Genomic DNA, 8,278 nt, shown 5'->3' with positions numbered 1-8,278 from the left:
CGTGGTCAATGTCAAGGGTGAAGACAACAGCTCAGAAACCCTGCGCTAAAAATGGGCCATCATAAATCGCCACTAATTCCATTTTAAACTGGGACTGGAGAGTTTAAATGAAGAAAAGCCGCCATGGAGATGCAAATATGGACTTAAGACCCACCACGTGGGACCACCGACACTAAGCCTGGCGAGGGACGTCCCCGCTAAAGCTGCTTTAGTGATAACAGGTGAGTTTTCCAAACGACAGCAAAACATCAGATTTCAAAACCACTAGAAATTGGACATCTACATCTATATGAACAAACAACAAACTCGACTCACACGCCATCAAACACAGCCGTGCATTGTGCTATACTGCCCTGGATGCAAATACTATCACCACCATTTGGATATCAGTACACAAGCCACTTGTTGTGTTATTATCATTATTTTTGTTATTGCCTTTGCACTTGCTTTCTATGTATTTTGTCTTTGTGTTAAAGAAAAGGAATCTATACATTAAAATAAAGTCCAACTCCACTTTTCTAACTCACAGTGTTATTATTTATCATTTACTTGTATGCAACAGAATTAACTGATCATTGTTGGAGTTTATGTAACTATCTATGGAAGGAGGAGTTAAATGTACATTAAAAAATATTCCCCTGATGGCACTCCCACACGTACTGTGGGAGGAAATTGGAGTTCTCACAGGAGCGTGGTGAGACATCATACAAACCCCACAGAGGAAGCATTTTACCAAAATAACACATTTTATTTTCATTATTACTTTGATTTCCTCTCATCCAAAAATGGACAGCTAGAATAACTGTGACTCATTGTGAAGTTGCAAAGTTAAAAAAAAAGTTCATAATAATGGGGCAAATATGTTCGCAACACACAGCAAGGCCTCACGGGAAAAGTCAATGAACAGCACAAGGTTAAAATAGAGATTTGTTTCAAGTGAAGTAAATCACATGCGCATCCCAGCCAAGGTGCTGACTAGAAAGCAGCTAAAAAAAGGAGCCACCAGTAGGAAAAATGTTTGGAGTAGTTGTACAACAGCTGCCACTTAAGCTTCTGTTGGAGCGAGTCAAACGATGACTGAGCCGCGGCAAACACCTCGCCGCTATAAAACCACAGATGTATAAATAAGCGGATGCATCAACGCACTTCAGTCACGATCCCCAGGTGACGAACATGTTGATAATGTGAAACAAACGTCCGCAGGCTCCTCCCACCTAACTGGAGTAACATGATGGGGGCTGGCGTTTATTTAGAGGTGACCTTATAAATAAACCCGGAAAAATCACGCACCCCGGAGCGCCCAAGAATTGACACAATAAAAGAGTTTGCACACGAATGAAACTCTTTCAAGGCAGAGGCAGATTAGCGGCTAACACTCGACCTGCTTTAAAATTAAAACCTCACTACAGCAGCAGGTCCAGCATCAGTGGAGCAAAACAGTATTCAGCAATGAACATACACAAAACTCATTCATTCGCTTGTACTCGCTTAAACAAGGTGAAAGGGGTCTGGAGTGTGTCCCAAGCTAGATGGGGCATCACACATTGGAAAAGTCAACAGTCCATCAAAAAGCCCATTTGGAGAACACACATGTACAATTTAGTGTCACAACAATATTGTTGGGAGGAGAACATACAAACTAATATATGTGTGTGTGTATATATATATGTATATTTATATGTGTGTGTGTGTGTGTGTGTATCTATATATAGATGTAAACAATACATAACATACATAACGTATAACATAAGAACAATCTACATTGAGCTATTGTAGAAAATGCAGCAGTGTATCCTTTAATAGCAAAGCAAATAAAATAAATAAAAATCAGCCCACTCAGTTGTATTCGGTCAGCATGGGGCTCAATGGTACAAACGGACGCCGCAATCCTCAGCGAAAGTCACCCAAAACACCAAAAATGCAGCAAGAACTAGAGCCAAAAGTATCCAGCTTGCAAGTAGCATACCGAGATACAAGACTCAAACTCAGTCACAATGTAATTCAGGACAACTCATTTCAAAGATGAAGCGCTCTAAACTGAACCATTAGGCACCAGAAAGCGTCATCTCAGTACTATGAAGCTGGAAACAGCATCACTAGCAACTCTATTCTACTAATGTAAACGTGAAGGTTGTTTTCGGAACAAAGGAAATTTCACAGAAAATTGTTGTGGCTACCATTTAAATCCTGAGCTTAAGGGGGAAGACACCAAGGTGTCCGAAATAGCTTGATGCAAAAACTGCTAAAAGTGTCAACCATGGTTCACTTTTTGCTGCCCTTTTTATGCGACAGATTTGAAGTTTTTAGGCTCTAAAACAATGAGCAACACGGATAAAAACTTTAAGACGATCATGAATGTTTATTCTTCCAAATTCAATTACCCAATTAACCTCACATGAACACATTCTGAAACTTGACTCAAGTTTGGTTCAACATGGAATAAAGGTTTGTGTGTGTTTGTATCTCACAATCTATTTCGGTCTTGACGTCAGGAGAGCAGGTGCAGCACAATGACCAACTGTAGCACCTCCACACTGCACAGAGCTCCAGCTGCCCTCTGACCACGCCTTCCTCCGATTGTCCATCACCAACACCAAACTTGCGTGCTGACTCCCCTGACTCACCCAAATGTTGATGCAGATATTCAAATATAGTATCACCTCGTAATACATCACGTATGCGCCTTTGATACGACACGTAATTGACATGACACGGTACGATAATACGAACAACAGGTGATACAATTTGATAGTCCAGTTAGCATGTGTTGTCCCAACTACTGAACACTTCAGCATACATCTTTAAAGACACCTTGCTACTGTTTTACAAAAAAAAAGTCTTAATAATTTAAAACCAAACTTTGCACACCAAAGCTCTGCTAATCTCTGACAGGATATTGACAGGAATCAATATTATTTCCAGCCAGTGTTTGGCGCTAATAAGAAGGTCCTGACGTGTCAGTTATCTCTGGAAACAGCAGATAGAATTCTAAATACAGGAAGTAATAGGTCAAAGTTCCTAGAAAGAATAAAAGGAGCCGAATTAAGGTTGAGCTGTCAAACAATCCACTTTGGGCAGTAATGAACCATCACCCACCTGAGTGGACAAAACATTATGACCACCTGTATTTAAACATAACTGACAGCATTCATATTTGAGTGAAAAATCACTGCTTTACACTGAAAAAGGGCAGTTTCAGACGACATTGAATCAGAACAGAGCAGAATTTTCTTCAATAGTTCAAAATCTAAACCACTCAAAATGACAATGCATTGATGGTGTCAGTCAACCAAAGCCACAAACCTTCTCCACAGGGACTGTAAGCTCAGAAATCCATCAAGTCTTGATGTTGTTGGGGAAGATAACAGTCCTGCTTGTGCTGCCTGAGAGAGAGGGGTCCGAGCTCTGGAAGCTTGTTGGACAAGGCCAGCGGGACATAAAGATAGAATGACGGACACTGCCAGCACAGAGCCGCCACCCCCACTCACAGCTCTTCTTTAGGGGCGCATGCGGGCCCAGCGGATCTATGGCAGGCATGAACCAGAGGGCGGGGAGTGGAGGGGTGTCGTAAATATAGAACGGTGCTTTCCTACTTGATCATTGTCAGGCAAGTGATGGGTGCAACAAATGGTGAGTAGGGGAGGGCTCGTGGATCAATAGGGAAAGCACAGTGTTTAATTTGGGGGTGAAATGCCAAGATCAATTAAAAATTGTAGAGCGGACTAAAACATAGACTCAGAACTTATTCAAAAACACCCAGATTCAAAGTTTAATTCAGAAAGTTTTTAAGAGTATTTTGTGTGGATTTTTTTTGTCAAATAAGGCCACCAAACGTCAACAAGTTCATAGGTGATTCTGTGACTATTTTTGAGCCAATGGCATCAACTTCCTGCCCAGGAGGAAGCAGCACGTTAAGCCAGGACCTGACGATGGAACTAAACTGACAAGCAAGACAGGAAACCTATTTTTACAAATGAATAAATAAACTGGGAAAAAAATCCACATAATATTCCTGCAACAATTAAAAAAAACATTTTTTTTTAATAGTGACTGACATTAACCTCCTCTGCATGTTTCCAAAACAGCTGAGGTAAGCACATTTTGCACAGGTAGGTAACTTAAAAACAATAAAACCTATTAGTCTCCACTATATAAAAAATGAATAAATTGCATATTCCCAACGAAAGATTACACAATGCTGAGGGGTAATTAAACATTCCATCAACATGATGACTAGTTACATTCAGCTCTCTATTCAAATACAAAAAAAACATTTACATATACTTTTTCACCATCGGCTACACATCTTTGTAGACAAGCGCAACATGAATAACCCCAGACATTGTTGAATTTTGAGGCGCACAACAGACAACTGAGGTTCAGGGAAACAATGTTGAGCTGCAGTGAGGAGTGTAAAGTGATGAGCGACACTTGCAGTGACAGCAAACAGCACCATCTAGTGTTGAAGACTTGACGCTTGTTTTTAGAAACCACTCCGCTGCTCACAGCAGAGCGGACTTAGTTGTGACTGTTTACATAAGAGGCTGTTCTGCTCTCTGTCATCAGGGTGAAAGTTAAAACGGGGACTTTGAAAGAGAGGAGTGGGAGAGGAGTAGAAGAGGGGCTCGGACCAACTTTGATGGAGTTCAGATGTGTGAGAGCCAATTAGCAGAAGAAATAGCATTCCTCGAATGAGAGCAGGGAAGCGTTGGACGAGAAATGTGATTTCAATTTAGGGATTTCTGTTGACTGCCAACATTCCCAGAGAGCACTGTACTGTGTGTTGGGGCGCAAGAGCGCGACTCCTGTTTTATGGTAAACACTTCCAGACGGACCGTAACAATATCCCGCCACGCAGGAGGACTGGAAACATCAGCAGTGTCTTCACTCAGGTGGACACAGCGGTCAGCTGGTCTTCAGTGAAGGGAGGCGCTGAGCATGTCTGTGAGTCTGGAGGAGGCTTTAGTGTTCAGTGAAGGAAAATTTAATAGATTTTTTTGGGGGCGTGTCATGCAAGCAACTTAGTATCTCACAACTTCAGAGTGTGTTATTTTGTCTCTATTGACAGCATGGCAACAAGTCAGAAAACTAACTTGCAGTAGCATCATTACAACACGAAAGCGGTCAATAATGCTTTCCTCATGCAACATTTGTTTACTTCGACAACTCAACAGAACCGACACTGTCAAGAACATTCTTCAGTATAAGACCCATAAGGCATTTATTTCTACTTTAGATAGCACAATAAAAATTGGACACGCCTTTGGAGAGTTCGGCTGCGGCTTCATTTTGGTTGCAGCTAACTTTGTACAAGTAACATCGCACTTACGACCGAGATCGGTTCCGACCAACCAGTTGCAAGTCAGATTGGACTCAAGTGGAATGCCATTCAAAATAGCCGACGCGAGGGTTATAGGTGCTACTGTAGTGGTAGATCTCTGTGTGAGAGTGAGATGCTGGGATACTGTGCTGCCATAACAGTCGTACGTGATACCGAGCTGCTACGTGCTGCGGTTCCAGACATTGAAGAAAAAAAAAAAAAAAGCACCCACTGGCCATGGTGGACGTAAGTCGAGCAGGTCTTAAGTCGAATGTTACTTGCATAACAGTCTTCAGCAGGTACAGTATTTAAGCACAGACTGTTCATGAACCAGGTTTCAGGTTTGTTTTACAATTTACTCAAGGATGTATTGGATTTAACATAGGAGATCGGGCTAGGAGGGTCAGAAAAATAACATTAACCCAGCTAATGTTGTCTATGTGTTTGTAATCTATATGGTAATCGCTGGATAATAACGTTTATCAGGGTGATTCCTCAAATGTGGAGACATATTTACAGCCTCATCGGAAAACAGAGGCACAGCTTAGAGGTATGTTTACTGCTTGCTGATTCACTGGCGTAGATGAACAGCCCTCATGTTGATAAGATGAACTTGAGGACAGGTGTGGGCAACAAGGACACCAGGAAGAGAAGTCGATTTAATTCTATGTATTTAATGAACTGCACTGCTTGGAGAACCAATGGGCAGCAGAGGCAGCCACCCACACAGAGATGCCAACTGAATCTCTATTCTTCTGCTTAATTTCTATTACAACTATCCCACACTCTGCTGACCTACATGTCTACTCTGAGCCAGCAAATTGCGGGTACACAAACAAGACACCCATCAAGGACACCCATCAAAGACACTCATCAAAGCCTGACAAACAAATTAATGAGTTCTACAGCGGGGGAATGAAGCATGTGGTGACCAATAGGACTCCAAATAACCCCGGAAGCTCTGTGAGAAAGGGTTCAGCAGGGCCTGAGATATGAGGGTCAGGGTAGGATCATGGCATGGAGTTTGTCAAAAGTGACAGATGAAACTGAGTGTGCAGCAGGCACGCAAACAAAGTTATGTTGTTGCTGGAACTTAAGTATGTCCATCTTCCAACCCTCACTCACTTACATAAGCACAGAAGCTCAGGGGTTCTGCCTCTTCTCTTGCCTCAGGTACCTCCTTCTCCCCCAAGCCTCAATAACTTCACAACGCGTCCCTGTGATATACCCGTTTCTAATCTACCTTCCCAGTCACGACCCCAGTGTCTTCACCTCCGAGTCTTCTAACTTTGTTTCCTGTCTTGTTGCCTAAAAACCACACACCATGGCGGTGCTCACTACCTTCCAGTGAACCCAGGTTAGCATTGGCTGGAGATGAAAACATTGTTTTCAGGTTCGTCTGTCGGATAACACCGCAATATTGGCCGGCTGTACTGTGGTAATAGACTGAACCTGGGGTTTCAGTCTATTTTGTGGGTTCCGTGGCCACATATTTTGGTTTTATAATCAAAATGAAAGTAAGAGAGGAAATGTAGTTTCAGCTAGCATGACAAATCCAAGAAGTAATGAGTCAGTAAACTGTGTTCAAGTCAACCTGCCTGCCAAGTTCTGCTCAACTTGGATTTGTGGAACAGACTTTGGATTTTATTCAGAAGAAACATTAACATGACGAAGCTCCTTCTCGACTCTGGATCTTGGGTCTTGTGCAAGAGATCGCCATGGCATTTGACATAGGGCTGGACACAACAGCGGTTCTACAGGACCAAATTTCGAGATGTCACATGTAAATCTCAGGAGCAACTGAAGCATTAGGAGCTTTATACTCCCTATGTCCAGAAGTTCATGCTGCTGCTGCAGCTAGTGCTCCCACATACAGATACAACTAACTAGCTGCAACTTTTGCATCTGTAATTTGGAAGCCAAAACAGCTCCCTGTCATCTAGGGCTAACCTGCAACTAATGACGATGACTAGCCAACAACTTCACCATCATTCTTCATGATAAGTGAACTTGTCCGTATATAACTTGTACAAGCGGACATACACAAATACTCCTCTCATTGTAGTGTTGCAAATAATTAACACTTGTACTGTGTTAAGTGCTACTTTAAAACTCAATGTTTAAATAGATCAAAATGTGGTTTGAATAGTGTGTTGTCCCAATGGTCCCGCAGCCTCAGCAGTTGGCCACTAACCATGCGCGTGATGCACAAGGTAGGGGGCGGGGCTAGCAAGCAGACACAGACCTGAGAGCTGCCAGCAGCGCCATCATGCTACAGAGCAGTCATGACCTTGTTTGAAACAAAACGCTGACCGACAAGAAAATATATCGGCATACCGATATCACTCAAGTAAATCTTAAGTAAATAAACGATAAAACCTGACGTCGTGAATAATACAGAATGATAATCATTAGATTAGATACCCTTATTGTTATTATTATTCTTATATTAGTCCCACAGTGGAGAAATTACACAAATCAAAATTAGCGATTATCATTTTTGTAATGATCTCAGAGCTTTGCGATGGAGCTCTCTCAATAGGTGGCGAGGAAGTCAGTGGCGTCAACGTTCGGCACCTAAATAAGGAGCTCCGGTCTAAGGTCCTCTGAGCCAACTCAATTAGCTGAGTTGATAACCTGCTAAAGTCCTCCATTTCCACAACAATCAGATTATGTTTCTGCCCCATATTAATCCATTTGTCATGCTAAGCATGGTGCGTCTGGTGTCGAGTGTGACGGAAGAAAAGAAGGAAGGAAGCGGTGAATTACGAGCCGACAAAATCAAACCTACAAAAACACCGAAAGTAAAAAGGCAGCTCATCGGGACACTTCATCTTTCTGCTCACTCGCTGACACAAGTGGGCCACCCAAGCTTGTGTCGTCTTCTTGACTGACCAGCACAACAGCTGGTGACGTGGAGAAAGCTTTGTGCAAAGGAGTAGCACCATAGTTTATTAA

This window comes from Synchiropus splendidus, chromosome 3 (genome assembly GCF_027744825.2).
Source record: "Synchiropus splendidus isolate RoL2022-P1 chromosome 3, RoL_Sspl_1.0, whole genome shotgun sequence".
NCBI classification, from domain to species: Eukaryota; Metazoa; Chordata; class Actinopteri; order Syngnathiformes; family Callionymidae; genus Synchiropus; species Synchiropus splendidus.
The sequence above is the reverse complement of the archived record's forward strand: the minus strand, read 5'-3'. Positions refer to the sequence as shown.